The sequence below is a fragment of the Lutra lutra genome, chromosome 4, assembly GCF_902655055.1.
Source record: "Lutra lutra chromosome 4, mLutLut1.2, whole genome shotgun sequence".
Taxonomy (NCBI): Eukaryota; Metazoa; Chordata; class Mammalia; order Carnivora; family Mustelidae; genus Lutra; species Lutra lutra.
In genome coordinates, this window is record NC_062281.1 from 152,683,109 (window position 1) to 152,706,332 (window position 23,224).

Consider the following 23,224-nt stretch of genomic DNA (forward strand, 5'->3'; position numbering starts at 1 on the left):
GGATGGGATCATGCACACCTCCCAGGGAGCTTGGGAAGATCCAGGGAGATTATAGATGTACATCCTTGGAATATTATCGACCCGCGAAGTTGGGACCATGTTGTCTCTGACGGCTCCATCCACACAGTGCTTGAAAATTTATGGAGCACATTATTCTTTTTTTTTTTTTTTTTTTTTTTTTTTTTTTTTTTTATGTTGAAATGTCCTTTTATTGTGAATATTCAGTATATTCTACTGGTATTCAGTGCTATGTTACTAATCTATTTGGCTGTTTCTGCAGTGGAGCACATTATTCTTAACGCAAGTTCACACCAATTATCTCACACTCCCCTCGACTGCCCTATAAGGAGACAGAGTGAGCCTTGTTATCCCCTCAGCACTTATCAGCTCCACTCTTGGGGCACTTAGGACATTAAACCTTCAACTTTGTATTTTAGTTATTTATGCACATATCTAATCTCCCTACCTTGAACAGAAGCCAGAACAGACACAGGGTCTGATGGCCCTGACTCCAGGCAACCCCCATCCACGCACTGCGTTATACATGCTCTGTCCTTAATCAGCAATGGAAGCAAAGAGAGGGGTGGGAGGGGACAAAGAGAGGTGAGAGAAGTATGTCATTGGTCCTTGTCTTAATTTGAATAGTATAAGGTAAGCTGTCTACTGTGATAGCTACTAGTTAAAATTATATAAAACTTAAAATCCAATTCCTTTGTTGCACTGGCCACATTTCAAGTGCTCAATAACCAGAGATGTCTGCTGTAGTCCTCAACATTTCCATCACTGTGGAACACTCCATTGGACAAGGCTTATCTCAAGGAGGGAGCATGAGCTCTGGAGTCAGACAGAACCAGGTTCCAATCTGTCCACTGGTTCATCCAAGCCAGCTCACCTCTCTAAGCCTCAGTATCCATATTTATAAAATGAGGATTGATAATTATATCAATGTCCCTTTCACAGGATTGTTGAGAGAAGTAAGCAAATGAATTCTGCTTTGAGAGAGCACCTGTGAGCAGTGGGGAAGGGGAAAGGGTGAGGGAGAAACAGACTCCCTCCTACCATCCTGAGCAGGGAGCCTGACTCGGGACTCAATCCCAGAACCCTGAGATCACGTGGATCTCTGCCTGTGGAAGGCAGACACTTAACCAACCGAACCACCGAGGTGCCTCAAAACAAATTCTGTTTGTTTTTTTTTTAATTTTTAATCTTTTTTTTTAATTTATTTTCAGCTTAACAGTATTCATTGTTTTTGTACCACACCCAGTGCTCCATGCAATCCGTGCCCTCTCTAATACCCACCACCTGGTTCCCCCAACCTCCCACCTCCCCACCTCTTCAAACCCTTCAGATTGTTTTTCAGAGTCCATTGTCTCTCATTGTTCACCTCCCCTTCCAATTTCCCCCAACTCCCTTCCCCTAACTCCCCATGTCCTCCATGCTATTTGTTATGCTCCACAAATAAGTGAAACCATATGATAATTGACTCTCTCTGCTTGTCTTATTTCACTTAGCATAATCTCTTCCAGTCCCGTCCATGTTGCTACAAAAGTTGGGTATTCGTCCTTTCTGATGGAGGCATAATACTCCATAGTGTATATGGACTACATCGTCCTTATCCATTTGTCCGTTGAAGAGCATCTTGGTTCTTTCCACAGTTTGGCGACCGTGGCCACTGCTGCTATAAACATTGGGATACAGATGGCCCTTCTTCTCACTACATCTGTATCTTTGGGGTAAATATCCAGTAGTGCAATGGCAGGGTCATAGGGAAGTTCTATTTTTAATTTCTTGAGGAATCTCCACACTGTTCTCCAAAAAGGCTGCACCAACTTGCATTCCCACCAACAGTGTAAGAGGATTCCCCTTTCTCCACATCCCCTCCAACACATGTTGTTTCCTGTCTTGCTAATTTTGGCCATTCTAACTGGTATAAGGTGATATCTCAATGTGGTTTTAATTTGAATCTCCCTGATGGCTAGTGATGATGAACATTTTTTCATGTGTCTGATAGCCATTTGTATGTCTTCATTGGAGAAGTGTCTGTTCATATCTTCTGCCCATTTTTTGATATGATTATCTGTTTTGTGTGTGTTGAGTTTGAGGAGTTCTTTATAGATCCTGGATATCAACCTTTTGTCTGTACTGTCATTTGCAAATATCTTCTCCCATTCCGTGGGTCGCCTCTTTGTTTTCTTGACTGTTTCCTTTGCTGTGCAGAAGCTTTTGATTTTGATGAAGTCCCAAAAGTTTATTTTGGCTTTTGTTTCCTTTGTCTTTGGAGACATATCTTGAAAGAAGTTGCTGTGGGTGATATCGAAGAGATTACTGCCTATGTTCTCCTCTAGGATTTTGATGGATTCCGGTCTCACATTGAGGTCTTTTATCCATTTTGAGTTTATCTTTGTGTACGGTGTAAGAGAATGGTTGAGTTTCATTCTTCTACATATAGCTGCCCAGTTTTCCCAGCACCATTTGTTGAAGAGACTGTCTTTTTTCCACTGTATATTTTTTCCTGTTTTGTCGAAGATTAACTGACCATAGAGTTGAGGATCCATATCTGGGCTCTCTACTCTGTTCCACTGGTCTATGTGTCTGTTTTTATGCCAGTACCATGCTGTCTTGGTGATCACAGCTTTGTAGTAAAGCTTGAAATCAGGTAACGTGATGCCCCCAGTTTTATTTTTGTTTTTCAACATTTCCTTAGCCATTCAGGGTCTCTTCTGGTTCCATACAAATTTTTGGATAATTTGCTCCAGCTCTTTGAAGAATACTGGTGGAATTTTTATTGGAATGGCAGTAAAAGTATAGATTGCTCTAGGCAGTATAGACATTTTAACAATGTTTATTCTTCCGATCCAAGAGCATGGAATGGTCTTCCATCTTTTTGTGCCTTCTTCAATTTCTTTCATGAGTGTTCTGTAGTTCCTCGAGTACAGATCCTTTACCTCTTTGGTGAGGTTTATTCCCAGGTATCTTATGGTTCTTGGTGCTATAGTAAATGGAATTGATTCTCTAATTTCCCTTTCTGTATTTTCATTGTTAGTGTATAAGAAAGCCACTGATTTCTGTACATTGATTTTGTATCCTGCCACGTTACTGAATTGCTGTATGAGTTCTAGTAGTTTGGGGGTGGAGTCTTTTGGGTTTTCCATATAAAGAATCATGTCATCTGTGAAGAGAGAGAGTTTGACTTTTTCATTGCCAATTTGGATACCTTTTATTTCTCTTTGTTGTCTGATTGCTGTTGCTAGGACTTCTAATACTATGTTGAACAAGAGTGGTGAGAGTGGGCATCCTTGTCGTGTTCCTGATCTCAACGGGAAGGTTGAAAGCTTTTTTCCATTGAGGATGATATTTGCTGTGGGTTTTTCATAGATAGATTTGATGAAGTTCAGGAATGTTCCCTCTATCCCTATACTTTGAAGCGTTTTAATCAGGAACGGATGCTGGATTTTGTCAAATGCTTTTTCTGCATCAATTGAGAGGACCATGTGGTTCTTCTCTTTTCTTATTAATTTTTTCTATCACATTGATTGATTGGCAAATGTTGAACCATGCTTGTAGCCCTGGAATGAATCCCACCTGGTCATGGTGGATAATCTTTTTAATGTGCTGTTGGATCCTGTTTGCTAGGATCTTGTTGAGAATCTTAGCATCCATATTCATCAGTGATATTGGGAAATAATCAAGATTAGAGCTGAGATCAATGAGGTAGAAACCAGAGATACAGTAGAACATATCAATGAAACTAGAAGCTGGTTTTATGAAAGAATCAATAAGATTGATAAACCATTGGCCACACTAATCCAAAAGAAAAGAGAGAAATCCCAAATTAATAAAATTATGAATGAAAAGGGAGAGATCACAAGTAACACCAAGGAAGTAGAAACAATCATCAGAAGTTATTATCAACAGTTATATGCCAATAAGCTAAGCAACCTAGATGAAATGGATGCATTCCTGGAAAACTATAAACTCCCAAAATTGAACCAGGAAGAAATCAACAACCTAAATAGACCGATATTTAGTAACGAGATTGAAGCAGTGATCAAAAACCTCCCAAAAAAACAAGAGCCCAGGACCTGAAGGATTCCCTGGGGAATTCTACCAAACTTTCAAAGATGAAATAACACCTATTCTCCTGAAGCTGTTTCAAAAAAATTGAAGCAGAAGGAAAACTTCCAGACTCTTTCTTTGAAGTCAGCATTACCCTGATCCCCAAACCAGGCAAAGACCCTACCAACAAATTCTGTTTTAAACATAAATGTGAGCAGTCTCTCTGCTCTGATGCCTCCACACGATGGTAAAGCAAATGGGTTGATCTGAAAGCTGGTATTTACACCATGGAAAGTGGCAGGGCTGAGTAGAGGGGACACAGGCAGGTGGGCAGACAGAATGAAATTTGAGTCTTAGTTCTACTTGCCAGCTACGTGATTTGAAGATCATTCCACCTCTCCAGGTCTCAAGATTTTTTTTTCCAGGGGTGGGGAAATCATTATTTTCAATTCTTTCAACTTCCCTACAAGTTGAATATATAAATACATCAGTGTCTGGCAATAGCCCATGTTCAATAACTGGGAAATTACATTGTATTGACATAAAAAGCACATAGTAGAAATTATTAGTATCTAATTGCTTTAGGTATGGTCACCATCTTTATCATTATTTTACTACTAACTAGTTGGTTAAGAGAATGTACCTTAAGCATAGTTGGGAAGTATCCTGTATTATACTTAAGGTATATACCATGGAGGGCTTTGTAGGCAGTCAGAGTCTGACAGCATCTCAGAGATCCTGAGAAAGTGAAATAATGTTCTCTCACAAAGCAGCCAGAAAACTACCAGAAAGGTATCTTTTGTTATGAAAGGCAGCTTGCGTCTTTGTCCTCATTAAAAATATCCACATCTTCCCCCCACACAGAGAATCCATTTAAATCCCCACCTGTGCCACCCTCCGGCATATGATGCTCCAACCTGTGCTTCTCATTGCCAGCAGCCTGGCCACACCCACAGTCCTGCTCTTGTTCAAACACTATAAGCTTGTTCCTGCAGGACCTTGGTACTGGTCTTTTTCTCTGCCTGAGCGTCACATCCCACATCCTCACAGGACTTCCTGTCCTGGCTCCTCACATCTCTGCTCAAGCAGCCTCTCTAGGAGAGCTGCCCCTCCTCCATGATTCACTCCCTGTCATGCTGCTTGATTGTTCTTTAGAACCCTGACAAATAGCATCTCGCTGAAGATATGGCATCCTCCCTCACTCCATTTCTTCACTTGCTTTTTCAATGTAGTGATTAGTAACTCGGATGTAATCTCTGTGAGGGAGAGATAGCTATCTTATTCATTGCTTTACCCAGGGTTTAAAACAATGCCTAAAACTTGCTAGGTTCTCAATACATTTCCATGAATTTTCACATTTGAACAAAATCTGAGGGCTTTGGAACTGACCTTTCCCTTTCTGACACAGATGTCGGCTTGAGCTAAATGGCTGTATTTTCAAATGCATTATTCCCCCATTCATTCCCCATTTATTAAACACATACACAGTGCTTGGGACCTAGCCCAGCACCTGGCTTTGACAGGAAGCAGATGACTTTTCTTTAAAAAGTCCTCTCTCTTGGGGTGCCTGGGTGGCTCAGTGGGTTAAAGCCTCTGCCTTCGGCTCAGGTCATGATCCCGGGGTCCTGGGATCAAGCCCCACATCAGGCTCTCTGCTCAGCAGGGAGCATGCTTCCCTCTCTCTCTCTGCCTGCCTCTCTGCCTACTTGTGATCTGTGTCTGTCAAATAAATAAATAAAATCTTTAAAAAAAAAAAAAAAAGAGTCGTCTCTTGGTTCCTGGGGCTCCATCTAGAGGCACGGAACCACCAACGTCAGTCTAATGGCTTGAGTTGAAGAAACATGTTGTGGAAACCCAACTGAAGGAATGACTTCTTCACCTGCAGGGCATCAGGAGAATTGCCTCAGAGGAAGTGACCTCTGAGTTGGGATCTAAAAGAAGTGTTGGTGTTTAAGCTTCCATTGATTATCGTATGTCCTCTGATCTGGGATCACTGGATTTGAAACTGTCTCTGCTGCTTCCCACTGAGTGACAATGACTGGTACCCTCACAGAGCTGTTCCCAGATTCCCTATCTCTAAAATGGGAACTATGAATTAGATGTTGAGTAGGGTTGGTATGAGAATTAAATTGAACTATCCATTTAAAAAATTCTTAGGTTGGTTCCTGGTGCACAGTAAATGCTCAATAAACACCGATTGTGCCACCATTTTCTTAGGAGAGTATCCACATGCTGGGTGGGCATGGAAGGAGGCTAGTGCTTCCTCACAGCTGCAGAGTGGAACCCCTGGGAGAAAGCGCCTGTGGAAGGAGAGGCTGGCTGAGGCCATGCCATGGACGGCAGGCAGAGTTTGGCTTTGATCTGAAGAGAAGTGAAGAGCCATGGAAGGAGTGTAAGTTGGAACATAGACAGTTTTCTAGATTGTGTAAGCATGCTAACTGTAGCACAAGTGTGTGAGAAGCTGGCCAGACTGGAGGCAGGGGAAAGAGGTTGTGACACAAATCCGACCCAGAAGTGAAGTGCATCACTAGTGGGGAAAAGAAGAACACTCTTAAGGAAATAAAATTAAGAGGCTTGGCCACTTTGTCACTGTGGGTCTGGCAGGATACAAGCACACACAGAAGGATTTTATTTAATAAAAGACTGTCTTGAGTGGTATGAAGAGGATTAAGGGAACAAAGCACAACCAAGAGAAGGAAGGTATCCCCACTCCCAGAGAAATTGGAAGCCAAGGACGATGGCTGATCCAATAGGAGCTAGAGCCAGAGTCAGGAGTACAGCTTCTATAGACCATGGCCAAGCTAGGGAAAGAAGGGGAAGAAATAACATACCCAGCCTCTCTCCTCTTCCACTCTTTGATCCTGTGCCATTTGCCCCTCTCTAGCCAAACCCAACCAGAAGTTAGAGGTCAGGAGAGCCTGGGTCATGTGATTGATCTGTAGATGTCAGCCTTCTTGGGCAAACAGCAGGTGAGAGAAGGATGAAAAATGGGTCTAGGGAGGGGTGCATTAATGAAGAGTAGGTTTCAGTCACCAATTAGATGGGAATGGAGTCTAATTGGCAGTGGGGAGGGAGAGGAATTTCTCCTAACTCCTGAGGCTCCTTATTAAGGAGATGTACCCAACTACACATCTGTAATAGATAGATAGAGACGCCTCTCCAAGTGAATCACATTTGAGTTTTCACATACCCTTCAATGTTTGCCCCCAAATGCCGGGATCCTCTTCCCCTTTCCTTTCCACCCCACAATGTCCCCTGTTGCTGAATGTTTGGAAAAGTTTGCCAGAAGAGGATTTGCATGTGAGTGGTATAATTTCATTGGTACTACAGCTAAAAAACAAACTGGTTTACTACATATTCAAAGTCATAAAGCAATAAGTACAAGAATGACCTCTGGGGGCAAAAAAAAAAAAAAAAAAAAGTCATTGTAGCAAAGAGCACCTCACTCCTTAGCAAAATATATTCCTTTTCCACAAACACCATGGGGAGCCAAAAAAGCTACATGGAAACTGTCCCAGCTACATAGCCCTGCCTCTCTTCCTGACACATCTAATTCCCTGTGTCTCTGACGGGTTCCAGGCCTGGATGGATCTGTGCACACTGGAACACCAGGCCACAGTGATGTAATGTTCTGAATGACACTGAGGCAGGCACACCCAGGAGAAGAGAAAACTGCCTAGAGATGAGGATACCGTTATTACAGGAGTCACAGCAACTGTTGACAGCAACAGCCAGGACCTCTTTCTACAAAGTGCTCCCAGGAAGCCTTTACAGGCCTGGAGAGTAGAACAGTTTTCATCATTAATTAACACATTTTCCACACTGGGGCCAGAAGCAAGACTAGCTAAGAGACACTGGGATGCATGGAAGAGACAGACTGGCAACTATGGGCAAGCCCTAGCTTCGAGCTCAGCTATGATGGTCACAGGAAGTCTGAGCTCCTTGGGAGGCTTATTCAAGACCTTCTAAGATCTGATGCTTGTTTTCCCAGGCTATTGCCCCAATACATTTGTCCTAACCTTTCACACAACTAAGTTACTCGCATTCTGGCCAGATATACACTATAGGCACTTTGTGTGTGGTCTTCTTCATGGGTCAACCTCTCTGCTTGGAATGCCTTTCTCTTCTTCACCTAGAACTCTCCTACTTTTTTCATAAGACCTTTCTATAATGACATCCAGATCTCTCAAGGAAGGCTCTGAGAAGGCATTGTCAGGCACAAGGTCCATAGCACCTTGGGGTGCACTCACAAGCAGTAAACAAGTAAATGACTCATGCAGCTTCTGCATTAAGACTATGCTCCAAAAAGGCAAGGTTTGCATCATGGTACTCATACCTTAGCAGGGGTTCTGCCCCAGAGAAACCACACAGGAACTCACAGCACTAAAGCTCACCATTCTCCCATTGGAGAGTTCTTCTCACCAGAAACTTCTGCCTATTTTTTTCTTGGTGTCTGGAGTTTCTAACTGACAGGTGCCAGTTTGGCTTTTATGTATAATAATAGACCCTGCTGGTGCCACATGATAGCCATTCAGATCTTCCAAAGCAGTGACCATGCCCTACTAGGCCTTCTCTCTACTACATATATATATATATATATATATATATATAATTTTTTTTTCCTGTTTGGGTTTTGTTGTTGTTGTTGTTATTTTGTTTTGTTAAACATCACTTTGGGATTTGAATAGATTTGATTTGACTATAAGCTCTGCTACAACCCAGCCCCAGTTTACTCATCTATCAAATGAGGATAATAATGTCTATGTTGGAGGGATGTTGAGAGAATTAAGTGATATGTTTGATGGAGGACCTGGCAGATAGCATGTCTTCATATAAATACTTTTTGAACGACTGACCAAAGAATGAGTAAACTGGGGCTTTGTGTCACATATAGATGGAATGACATTTTCTTTTTTTTTTTTTTTAAGATTTTATTTATTTATTTGACAGAGAGAGATCACAAGTAGACAGAGAGGCAGGCAGAGAGACAGAGAGAGGGAAGCAGGCTCCCTGCTGAGCAGAGAGCCCGATGCGGGCCTCGATCCCAGGACCCTGAGATCATGACCTGAGCCGAAGGCAGCGGCCTAACCCACTGAGCCACCCAGGCGCCCTGGAATGACATTTTCTACATCTAACTCTCTTATACTAGTTAAAAGTCAACAAATGGTAGATCTGTGGCAGGTACCTTCTAGGATCTTAGGATAGAGCAATGAAAAATAGGGCATGCATGATCCATGGCTCCTGGGAATGTCACTGGACAAATAATGACAAAACACACATGCAATAAGAGGTATGAGGCTGAACTTGCAGGTCATTCAGCTGAGTTCACCTGAGTGCGTCAATGAAAGACTCCTTGTTGAAGAGGTGTTACTTAGGCAGTATTAAGGAGAACAGTGTGGTGATGAGCACTGGGTGTTATACATAACTAATGAATTGTTGAACACAACATCAAAAACTAATGATGTATTATATGTTGGCTAATTGAACATAATAAAAAAGAATACTCAGGCAACTTGTAATTAAAATTCTTTGGTTTTCATCCTGTTATTATTTGTATAATTCTTTGGGGAACATTATGGAGAAAGTGGGATAGGTTGGCCAGAAAGAACATTAAACTCTGAGTGTAATATTACCAAAATTGGACACCTATACTCTCCCCCCACCAAGTATTGTACTGACTGGTGCATATGATGGTAAACACACTCATTAGTAAACACACTAAGTCAGTGGTTCTCAAATGACAAGAGATATGTTGCATACCTTTCACAGGTTTGATGTCAAATTTTTGCCAACACATAAAATTGGTGGTTGTAGAACTGAATTTATACATCTTCAATATTTCTCCGCTGAAAGGTTAAGCTGAGGATACCATGTGTCCCTGGTGTCCAGTGGAGGGAAATTTGATGTTTGCCCTATAAGTATTTCTGTTCAGTATTATACTGAAGATGTTAGCCAGTGCAAGAATTTAAGAGGGAAAAGAGCACAAGAATGGGAAAGGAATAAATAAGACTGATATTATACACAGATAACATTAATGGTATATGTAGAAAATCTAAAAGAATCTATGGACAGATTATTAGAACTAACATCTGAATTTAGTAAGACCACTAAATTCACAAATATACAATTAAAAAAAGAACTTTAAAAACATTATAATAGCTTTAAGAAATATCAAATACTAAGAATCTAACAAAAAATTTATATTTTTCTATATACAAGTTTTCAAAACATTACTGAGAGAAATCAAAGGACAGTTGCCCAAATTGAAGAACATACTATGTTCCTGGATTGGAAGACTCAATACTGTGATTTTGTCAGTTCTCCCGAATCTGATCTATACATTCAGCACAATCCCATTCAAAATCCCAGCATTTTTTTTTTCAGAATGGCTTAGTTTGGATCACCATAAAGTAGATCCTGAGATGAGGTTTGCATGCAAGTAATTTATTAAAGAGATGTTCTCAGAAGAAACTGATCAGAACGTGGAGAAGTAGAACATGGAAGGGTAAAAAGGCAAGCAAACATCTAGCTTCTGCCTGATCCCACAGGGAAACTCAGGAATGTAACTGACATCCAGAACATTTCTCACTTCACTGCACATAAGCTGGTCTTTCAAACTCCAGCAACAGTTAGTCATTGCTAAGATCTATGGAGGACATAAACTCTCTGGCATTTACAGCTCTCTCTACATTTCGTCATAGTGGCTCCTGTAATTTTCAGGGCATCCTTCAAAGAGAATCATAGGTACAGGCTATAGGAATACAATATACAGAAGCTGAATAAGAAGGGCAGATGTGGGGGCGCCTGGGTGGCTCAGTGGGTTAAGCCGCTGCCTTCGGCTCAGGTCATGATCTCAGAGTCCTGGGATCGAGCCCCGCATCGGGCTCTCTGCTCAGCAGGGAGCCTGCTTCCTCCTCTCTCTCTGCCTGCCTCTCTGCCTGCTTGTGATCTCTCTGTCAAATAAATAAATAAAAATAAAAATAAAAAAAAGAAGGGCAGATGTGAGGAGCAAAGGATTCCTGAGGGGTTTAGGGTCTAGAGCAGGCAAGGCTCACTATATGGAAATCAACAAGCTGATTATAAAACTTATATGGAACTGTAAAGAGCTGAGCCAAACAAAGATAATCTGGAAAAAGCGGAATAAAGTGGCAGTACTTATACTACCAGATTTCAAGACTTACCATAAATCTATATTAATTAAGTCAAGTGTGGCATTGATCTAGGAACAGAAAACCAGTGGAACAAATAAAATGCCAGAAACATATGTATGCATACACATTCACTTGATTCATATCAAAGATGCCTGCAGTGGAAAAAGAGGTTTTTAAAAATTGGTACTGAACTGGGACCTCTGAGTGGCTCAGTTGGTTGAGCGGCTGCCTTCGGCTCAGGTCATGATCCCAGGGTCCTGGGATCGAGTCCCACATCGGGCTCCTTGCTCGGCAGGGAGCCTGCTTCTCCCTCTGCCAAAAAAAAAAAAAAAAAAAAATTGGTACTGAACTAATTGGATACTAATACAGAAATGAACCTTAACTCTAACACACACAAAATTCAATTCTAGATGGATTGTAGACCTGACGTGATGAGCCAAGAAAATAAAATCTCTGGAAGATAACAGAAAAGCATATCTTCATGACCTTGGGGTGGGCAAATATTTCTTAAGTATAGTACAAAATATGCTAACCATCAGGGAAAAGAGTCATGTATTTGACTTTATTGATACTAAAAACTATAGCTTATCTAGAGATACCATTGGGGCAGAGAAAAGACAATAGAATAGGAAAAGATATTTACATTACAGATAGCCAATGAAGAATTAATAATTGAAAAATGTAAAGAACTATAAGTCATTAATAAGACAGGTAAGTTTTTTTAAGATAATCAAAAGACTTACAGAGGCATTTCATGAGAGGCTATCCAAATCACCATTAAGCACATGATCAACATTATTAGCCTCCAGGGAAATGTAAATTAAACCACAATTAGATACCAGTGCATATCCACAGGGATTACTAAATGAAAGAAGGAAAAGAGCCAGGACAAAATCCCTACCATTTCTAAATGTGGAGCACCTGGAACTTTAATGCCCTCAACTTGGAAATTTGGAAGGATCTATTAAGACCAAATGAAGTTGCTTTGAACATTCCTTGGGCATGCCTTTTGTTGCACAAATTAATAAAACTTGTGTTAGGTACTTTTCCGTGTGCTAAATTCTTGGTCATGGACTGTGAATTTTTTTCAATGTAGCCAGAAGCTGAAATGAAGCAAGAGCCCATACGGACACAACGGATACAATAAAGTAATGAGAAATATCAAACTGGTACATACAACATGCATCAGTCTCATGGCACAAGTGAATAAAGATCAGTGCAAGTAAATAAAAACTATTTCATTTTTTATGAATTAGGAAAGGCAAAATGAATCAATGGTGATACATACCTCAATAGTCGTGACATGTATAGAGTGTATTAACTGGGAGAGGACATAAGGGAACCCCTTAAGGTGTTGGGAGGATTTTTATCTGATCTAGATAGTAAAAGTTCACTAAAATATGAGTTTAATATTGTACTTTAATATTGTATGTATTGTATAGTATTGTATACTGTATGTTGTATTATATAGTATTATAATATTGAATGTTAAGTCACATTTCACTAATAAAAAAAAGAGAACTAGAAAAACCCAAAGTGCCACAAGTTTGTTGTGGACATTCTAGAAAGTAGAGAAATGCACAATGAGACATCCCAGTGTTAACTTTTTTTTTTAATTACAAAAATGACAGTAGATTGTAAATGTTGTTTTGTAGTCTACAATTTTCCCATAAACAAAATGTCATGATCATTTTCTCACTCAATAGATTTTCTACAATATAAAAAATACTTGCTTATGTAAATGGTAAGGATATAACATGACTCTATGCCAGAGAACTTTGTCCTACTATTAATTCTTACGTGTTTGGGCAGGAGACAGAGGAGAAAACATTTCTGAAGGGATGGGTGGCCTAACGTAACCCCACAAATATGCAACAAATGCTCATAGAGTTTATGAGGGCTTCTCAACCTGTGTTTGCAACACTTTTTCAAATACTGAAAGTTTTGCAAGCAATACTGAAGAAGTAGTAATGGCAAATTCATTCTGCCTTCTTTTAAATTTTTTTTACTAATTAACAGCAGTAAAATGTAGAATTATTTTTAAAAACTTGACAACTCCAAAGGGGAAAAAGCCCTAGGATAAAACTTTGGCAAGGAAAAGTTTAGGACTCCTTGAACTAACTCATCACCAGTAATGCTTCTCCCCAGGGGTGCTAGTACATGCACTCCAATATTTGTGATGAACTATGAATCTTGGTATACATTACTTATTATAAGCATTAATGAAAAAATAGGGGTTGTAATTGGTTTATGTATTTTTTGTGAATTAAACCAGATTCAAATATAGTTCTATAATATTTTCACTCATTTATATACTAAGATGCTAACTTGTATGGGGACAACAGAAAAAATTTCATGAAGTTTTTGGGGAATTGAACACCATTCATGGCCATGCCCATGGCGTATATTTATGTTAGAATCACCTGTCACAGATATCTTATTTCAGCCTTTTTTCTTTTTTACAACATTTACTCTGAATCATCTCAAGTCTCACTTTTGTTATCCATTAGAAAGGTATAATAATTCTCACCTTAGGGTGCTGAGCTGGCTTAGTCAGTGGAGCATGTGACTCTTGAGCTTGATGTTGTGAGTTCGAAACCCACGTTGGGGGTAGAGATTTCTTAAAATATTTAAAAATATAATATAATTCTCATCTATTAGAATGATAGAACATCTATGTAGGTTGCTGTGAGAATTGATTAATAAAACCTGTTCAATATGTATTATGTGCTAAATGCTGTATCAGGAATTTCCCATGCCTTAAGTATTTTCTGGATCTGACATTTTTTTAAAAGATTTTATTTATTTTAGAGAAACCAAGCAAGTAGGGGGTGGGGAGATGGTGGGATGGGGCAGAGTTGGAGAGAGAGAGATAATCCCAAGCAGGCTCCATGCTCAGTGCAGAGCCAGACATGGGGTTCGATCTCATGATCTTGAGATCATGATGTGAGCCAAAATCAAGAGTTGGACACTCAACCTACTGAACAGGTGCTCCATGGATCCAACACTCTGAATGTAAAATGTGAGTCTATCTCTACAGCTGACCAATAATCCATGTCAAATTCAGTCCATGATTGTACAAAAACTTGATTTGCTCATGGAAAAAAGCACACATCATTAGGCTTTGACCCAGATAAAATTTGTTGGGATTAGTATTGACAGAATCCAACACTGGCAGAAACCAACATGCTTTCGAGTAGCAAGAAAGAGAACCACAGTACTTCACTCTCAGAAGAATTGAGATTTAGAGAGCAGATACTTGTAAGAAATATTTGTTCTGGAGGTTAAGTTCTTAAGCAAACAGAAAGCCATACAGCCCTACTCTTTATCCTCCTCTACTTCCCCATCTGAGAAAAGAAAAAGAAAGAGCAAGAGAGAAAATATCTGTCATCTTTAGCCAGAATGAAAATTCCAATCACCCTAATGTTTTGTTGGTTTTATTTGTGATCTAACTTTAGAGCTTAGAAGACTGCCTGACACTCAGTGGCCACCCTCTCCCCAAGATTCATTGACTAAACATGCATAACATGAATGAATGAATGAACATTGAATAATAAACACAAATGAATGAATGAATGAATGAATGATGGAAGGCTTTAGAGCTACAATGCCTAAATAGAGCTATAGAGACCATTAGCCTCTGTCCACATACTTCCTGTCACTTAAGCAGACATGCCTCTGGCTTCAGGGAGAGGTTCTGCTTGACCAACCCATGTTAATACATAGTCTGCAACTATACAGTCCAAAATTTATGGTATCAGTCAGTGTTCTGGCAAGGAGCAGAACACTCAACACGTTCAATTGATGAAAAGTTAAAGAAGAGAATATTTACAGAGGTGTGCACAGCATTAAGAGAACCAACATACCCAGAGACTAAAGATTGCAGGAAGTTATTGCTATCCCACTAGCTAAAAGGGCAAGGAAAGGGACCAGCATGTCTGGAGCCCAGTGAGACTGGGAAGGGGGGAGAGGGGCTGCCAATAGATGCCACTGCTTTAGAGGGATGTAGCCACTGCCTAAACCACAGCAAGGTAGGGAGGGAGTAGAAAGACTAAATATTCACCCTCTTTCTTTTCTGCCCTCCACTATCCTACCAGCACTTAGCGGCCACACTCAACTGGGAAACAGGAAAAAGAGCCTGGGTGATACATTCTGTAGAGGTCAGACTCTGGGCACAGAGTGAGTCAGAGAGGAGTAGAGAGTAGATCTGGAGGACAAACAGGGAATAACCAGGACATTCCCCTTCATACATGTTCCATCCCAATGAGGAAAGCTCAGAGGTCTTGACAGGTGAGCCCAAAGACTCACTGGTCCTTTGGTCCTGTCTTCCATCATTAACTGTTTACTCCCAGTTTTAATCTTCTCTCTCCAACTACATTCAGTGGCCTGAGGTCTTACTGGTCTTGGATAATTATACAAGAAAAGCACCAGTTAAACATCGGCTAAAGAGTAATTACATGGTAGGGAGCACTCAGTATGTGAGTGTCTGCCAGAGGCCAGGCATTAGAGTCAGCCATGGAGAGAAATTGCAAATGCCACAGAGATGATCTCTTTCCTCAAGAGGCATATAGTCATGGACTGGGAGATTCAGAAAGTAAAAAAATAAAATAAAACTAGCAATAATGCTACCATGAAGAGGACAGTTGACTGGAAATGAGTGAAGGAAAGCATGAAATGCTTTCTTAATGGAAAATGGAAACTTACATTATTGTAGTTTTTTTTCCAGAGTTTTAGCACCTTTTGATTTTCGTATTCCACAAGAAAAGAAAAATATTGGTGTTGATTTGGGGGTAATCAAAACAATAGTAAGCAGAAGGAATTTCTGGGCACAAGAGTGGAAAGAGAGGTCTTGGAATCAGATCGACTAGGAATCAAATCTTGGGTCTACTACTTTGAAGTCTGAAACTCATTTCTAATTGGTGATAGTGATATTTTGGTTGCTGGGTGGCTGAGAAAATGAAATCATTTGACTTTTTGACAAAACCTGGGCACTGTGCTAAGAATTTGGGATGTTGTGGTTTCTAATCAAAATTTTCAACCTGTATGTATTAAGGATGAAGGGAAGAAAGAAGGCTTAATGTAGGTGAAATCTCTATTTCCCTATAATTGTAATTAAGGCCACCTTGGGAATAAAATGCTATGGTAACACTGTCTAGATGATTCCAAATTGTGCTCTTGATTTTCTACTCCAAAGGAAAAAAAGCACATGATTACACATCAAAAAATGTCTACCCAGTGGCTGAAGTTTCAGATTGGAGTTAATTTCAAGGTTGATTGGAATGTCAGAGTTAATGATTTTGTCCCCGAAATCTTGGAATTCGTAATTATCCTTAAAGACTGTAAACAGTGTTGGAAAGAGCCTATTTGTCTTCAACTTGTTTTTCCCAGAATTGCCTCCTCCCACCATGATCTTTCAGCAACAACATCAACTGCCTGCAATAGTAGTTAAAATTATGGCGCCTGACACTCTTGAATTTATAAACAGCCAGTCTGTTATTAGTGTTGTTATTAAGTCACTATGACTGTTTAATCAAAAAGTGACCTGATTCTCTCCCCAGAGTATCTGGAGAGATGGGTAAGGCTAAATAAGAGATAGAAGAAAATGCACATAAGTAAGTTGAGTTGGAAAGTAGATAATAAAATGCATGCATCTAAAAGACAAACAAAAGAAGCAAAGTTCTTGAAAAATGGGAAGGTAGTTGTCAGTAGCAAACCAGGAGAGGGGGAGGAGAAGGGAGGGGAAGGAGCCTAGAGAGAAAGAGGACAGGGGGAAGAGGAGAAAGAGGAAGAAGAAAAAGACAAGAAAAGGAAAAGAAAGCAAGCCCAAATCAGATCTTGCAAAAGTTCGCAACACTAGAGTTTGTGAGAAGAACGGGCTTGCTCCCCTACTGTGGCATCCAGTGTCATCGGATATTTAAAAGAGTCCACCATCCAGGGATTATTTATGGACTCCAAGACTGTAGATCTTTTCTGTATGACCTTGGAGCATGGCTTATGTCCTTCGGGACCTGTTATATGATACCGTTAAGCCTCCGTTCCAGCTCATTCCCCATCCTTGATGCCTTTCTCTCCACAGTCTTTCAGTCTTCTCACATTAGCATGGAATTCCACTCTGGCAGAGCTAGAGGGCTCTTGGAGGTCATTTAGTCCAGCCCTGCCATTCTAAAGAGAAACTAAAGTCCAGAGAAGAAGAGCAGCTACGTGTCCAAAGAACCAAGACTTAAAACAAAAACAAACCCCAAAACCAAGATCAATGCTTCTTCCAGTCCAGGGTACCCCAAAAAGATGAGTTCTTAAATGGGGTTGCAATTGTGGTAAGGGAATCAGGAAATGCCTATGTACCTCTCCCCCAGTTTCTTAGCTACTGCTCCCTGTGCTCAGTGGTTTCCTTTGACAAAAAACAAAGCTCTACTCTTTAGAGAGAAGGAAGAATGTTGTGATTGACGTTTATCGAGCACCTTCTACATGCCAGGCACTATGCCCGATGCTTCCCACCCACAGTCTCATTTAATCTCGCAATAATCCCATAACCTAGGTTCTATTAGTCCCACTTTTCTTCTCTGAGTTCAGTTTTCTCAGCTGTAGGATGACCTTCTGGAGGTCACAGAGAGTAAGTTCCAGAAACAGGGTCCAACCATAGGTTTGTCTTTCAAATAGCAGTGGTGCTCCAGTGGGGATGGGGGTAGATTTTGGAATCAAACTGTATTGGGGAATGGAGTACATAAGAAGGGGAAAGAGAGGGTGGAATGCTATGCAAGGGAGATGCATCACTTCTCCACCTTCCATTGGCTCCCCCTTTCAAGGGCAAGGGGGCTGGGATAAGGTTCAGCTCTGTCTCCAGCATGCATGCACAAAGGAAACTGGATCATTGGTGTTCTCCACCATGGTATGCTGCCTTGAAAAGGCAAACAGCTCTCTCATTGTCTGAGATTACCAACAGCCATGTGAGTTCAGTACTTCCAGGGCAAACCTCCAAAAGGAGAATTGCATTCGATCAAGTTCCCAAAGGCTTAAGCTGCAGAGGCAGAAAACCTCAGGTCAGGTTCCAGCTGTAAATCCAAATGTCTTCCCTCTAAACTGTCTGTAGGACCCAGCCGATCCTCAGGCTGACAAAGACCCAGATGACATCTAGTCCTCCTTAACCAGGAGAACATCTGCGAGGAGTTTCTCAACACTGAGCTGTGATAACAGTTGTACCGAATGACACACTCCTCCACGCAGCCATTTGGTTCCATCAGAATCACCACATAAATGCAGCCAAAAGAAGGAAGATCTTGGGCTTTGCTGTCTGAATTCTCGGAATCAGTGAGTCAAATTGCCTGGCCTGGGAAGTCTCAGGGAAAGTATGTTGGCACAGGCTCCATGGGGGAAATGGGGCATTCTAACTTCTCACTCAGAACGCTCTAAGCATCCAAGAGCACTGAGGCCCTCTGGTTTCTGCCATGGGATAATTGGCCATTTATCCCCCATCATCTCCCCATACAAGATAATGGTTTACTTGGGAAATTAAGGTTTAATTGGGAAATTAAAGCAATCTTCAAATGCAGAGGGTGGGTTTATTTCAGTATTTGGTAGAGGTAATAGAATCAACAACATTTTTAAAAAGAAAACACCGAGCAATAGAACACTGATAGAAACCAAACCAGGATCAAGAAATGTGGGGTTAGGGGCCTGGCTTTGATGTTACTGGTCTGGGAGAGAGGATAGTCAGGTCCTCTCTCTGAATCTTGACCTCTTTTTCCTTGAAACCAAATGGGTTACTTGAGTGGTTGTCCGCTGAGGTAGCTCTGTCCCTAAGGACCATTTGTGAACATATAGAGAAACTCTGTGATTGTCACACTGACTCAAGGACACAACTAACCCTTCAGCAACCAGAAGCCTGCAATACATGGGACATTCTCACCAATAAAGAACTGTCCCTCCCACAATGCCAATAGCGTTCTTGTTGCAAATCCCTTGATAATCTCTTACTGCTAGAATCAAAGATTTTTAATGAAAAATTGGCCCAATTTTCTGCTTTGGTAGGTGGGAAACGCCGAGTAAATTGGAGAAGCCTCATTCACAGCTCTTTGGCGCCTAAGTCCTTGGTATTCTGTTACTTTCTATGTATCCTTCCCTCTCTCCTCCCTACGTATACACACGAATACATGCCAATGTTATGCTGCTTAATTTTTCATCCTTACTTTAACAGTCAAATTTTAAATGAATCTTTCTTTTGTACTGTTTTTTCCTTTTTTTAATGGATTTGCATGTTATTGGCACATGGTTTTATTGTGAGCTGTTTGTACATTGCCCTTACTACACCAAATTCCTCAATGGCATTGACAGATCTTGCTCATAGCTGGTCATTCATTCAATAAGTCAAATGAGACTTGCAATAGCTCATATACACTGAGCACTTGCTACGTACCAGGAACGGTACCAAGAGCTTTTATGTGTCTTGAGTCAATTAACCCTTAGGCCCTCTTATTATCCCCATATTATGGATGAGAATATTGAGACTAAAGGAGGCAAGTGACTGGCCTGCAGTCAGTCACACAAGCAGGGATCATGTTAGGGACTAGAGATCAGAGACAGAAGCCAGTTCCTGCATTCAAGGACCTTGCATTCTTTTTTTTTTTTTTAAGATTTTATTTATTTGACAGAGTAGGCAGAGAGGCAGACGGGGATGGGGTGGGGAGAAGGCTCCCTGCTTAGCAGAGAGCCCGACCCAGGGCTTGATCCCAGGACACTGGGATCATGACCCAAACTGAAGGCAGAGGCTTTAACCCACTGAGCCACCCAGGAACCCCAAGGACCTTGCATTCTGACAGGCAAATAAACCAACACAGACAGCATGGAGAGCATGGTTTCTGAGTATGATCCTAGAGATTGCCAAGTGAGCCCCAAGGAGAGGCACAGAGCCCAGTGTCTGGAGGAGAAACCCCAAGATGGTGCCTGAGCTCAGGTTAGAGACACAGTGAGAAATGTCAGGCCAAGGAGCAAGGACACTCCACTGGAGGATCCCAGAGGTGGAAGTGTGTACATTCCAAGGACTGCAAATGCCCAGGGTTAGAAGTCATTGCTTGGAATAGGGTTTGCCACTAGGGAAACTGAAATCCAGTATAATTTACCCACAGGGAAGCTGAAAAGATATGTCGTTGAAGTTCCTGGATTTGGTTCTAATGGGAACCAGGTTGTAAATGATTGGAGCTTAACCAGCAGCCTCAGTGTCTGTCCTCTTCAACAACAGAGGCAAGGAGGAATAGAGAACCAAGCCCTTCCTAAAAGCTATAGTTAGTGTTAAGCATCTTCCCTGCTAGTTCAATGAATCCTTGCCTCTGCCCAACAGGGCAGCATTATTATCCCATTTCGTAAGTGGGAATAGTGAGGTGCAGGGAGGATAAAAACAGTAGTGAGGAGCCATGCCAGGAATTAAATTCTGATCTGATTGTAAATCCTACGATCTTAAGAGGCTGCCGTGCTGCTCCCAGGGTCTCACTTGGTGTGTGCTCAGCCCAGCCATGCTTACCAACTCTGCCATCCCTGGGACACTGAGAAGCTACTGGGGTCTCCCTGTTAGGTCTGCTACTGCACCTACACGTCAGTGTTTACTTGAAAGCGCCTCCTCCCCTCTTCTGTGTGGTCTGAAGCCTCAAATCCAATGTCAATTTTGTTCATGCTCAATCTCAGTTTAGATAAACCAGTTAGCAGAGTATATATGATAAAATTCCCTGCCAAGTTATAAACTAAGTAGTCAAACAAACACAAAATCAAATGAAGATCTAATTAGCTGGGTCCATTCACTCTGTTCCCTTCCAGCTGGTCCCGGATAATCTATAACAAACACCAGGGAAGAAAAACAAACTACCTGCTTTCATCTTTCATATTTTTTTCCCTCTGCTCCTTAGTGTTTCTCATCTTTCCTTCTCTCTCTCTCTCTCTCTCAGTTTTCCCCCCTTTTCTGTATTTTTTTCTTTCCTTTTTTCATTATTTTCTTTCTCTTTCTCCTCCTCCTTCCCCTACCATGCTTTCTTCCTGTTTTCTGTTTGTCTTCAGAACCCAAGCAGGAACTCTAGCCTGAGAGACACGTGAGCCTCCCATAAAAGCGGATTCTGAAAGGGGGCCATCAGTTTTTCCCTTCTGACACAGACAGTCTAGAGCTGAAAACCATCTCACACCTTTTAGCCATGAAAGCAGATATGGATGCTTCTGGGACACGGGGACTGGAGTGCGTCTCTGATCCTCTCCAATCATCCCCGACCCAGTCTGAGATTGGGGACCCCCTGCTGGTTAAACACCAACAGGAAGGGGACCAAGGGGCAGGGAGTTGGCTGGTGGCACGGTGGGTACCAGACCTAAATCCTTCTTTCATTTTTCAGTCCCAGCCCCAGTTACCAAAAAAAAAAAAAAAAAAAAAAAAAAAATCCATTCCCAGAAGAGAGAAGAAAGTGACAAGTGAGCCAGGCTTTAGCTTTTTAATAATGTGAAAATTGAAGCAATTGAGGGACAGTTATTAATAAATACAGTTCATGGCTATGAAAGCACGGAAATTTTTTCTTTGTAACATAGCATAACCATGCGGGTGGAAACGTTGATTCATTTGAAATAAACCGCTGGCTATAACTTTTAGCAATCTAAGAGAACTGTGCACGGGGGAAGGACCGTGAGCTCGGAGTCAAACTCCATCCAACCCAGCATGAGGAGTGTGACCCTGGGCAGGTCATTTGCCTTCTTAAGCCTACCCTCCCACTCGTCTCTTCACCAGGAAAATGGGCTCAATAAATAAGCAAACAAACCAATGAATAGACCTCCCCTGAAACAGTTTTCTTGGAGTATATGACATGAACGCTGTTAAATCTCATCTTAATGAAAGTATGCAGGACTGGAAACTAACAATTCTCTAGAACTCTTACCCACATTTCTTTGTTTGCTTTGTGATCAGAAGGGAGTCCCTTCATGTCTCCAGACCTCCATTTCCTGTCTTCAAAACCAAATCACACTCCCGGGGATGCAAAATGGTACAGCCACTCTGGAAAACAGTTTAGCATTTTTAATCAAGTTGATGATACACTTCAGCTGTAACTCACCAATCCTACTACTGGGTATTTTCTCTAGAAAGATGAAAACTTAGATTCATGCAAATAGCTATACTGATCTCTTTGTAATCACTAAAAAGTGGAAACCACCCACGTGTCCTTCAGTGGGTGCACAGATAGACAAATCATGGCTTATCCGTACCATGGAACTCTGCTCAGCAATAAAGGAATGACTTTTTGATGCACACAACAACTTGGATGAATTTCAAAGGCATTACGCTGAGTGTAAGAAATCCAACTCAAAGGCTGTATACCCTATGAGTCCATCGATCTGCTATTCTCCATTCAGAGAAACACAGAACTACAGTGGGAGAGCATGGATCAGTGGTGGCTCGGGGTGAAGGGTACAGGGAACGTGTAATTGTATGTACTCGACAGGAGGGAGTTTGGGGATAATAACTATTCTGTCTCCTGATTATGATGGCGGTTACATAAATCTCTGCACGTGTTAAAATTCCTAGAACCATACGCCAAAAAGAGGGCATTTTACTCTGTCGTCTAGAAAAATAACAAATTGAGTGGGAAGAATAAAAATAAATTACTCTTATTTATCCGTAACTTTTGGGTTCACAAAGTGTTTTCATTTGATTCTCGCAGCTCAGAAATCATAACTGAAAGACACAAAATGACTTTGCTGGCAAATACTGATGTAATACTTGAATCCCATCCTTCCAATTACAGATTCTGGGTCCTTTTCAGCACACCTCACTAGGTGATACTTGAAGTCCTTTCCTTTTCCAAGAGACTGCGTGTTTGCCGAAAGAAGCTGTTATATACTGTCTATTGTTTGTCTTGTTTTGTTTTGTTTTCTCCAAGTTCCTATGTCAACCCGCTCATGCTCCTGGGAACGTTTATATTTTCGTAGAGAAAAAACAAAATAGGCCAGTGCACAATTGCATAAAATGACACATTAGTGGAAGGCACTTTTTTGACTGTCTC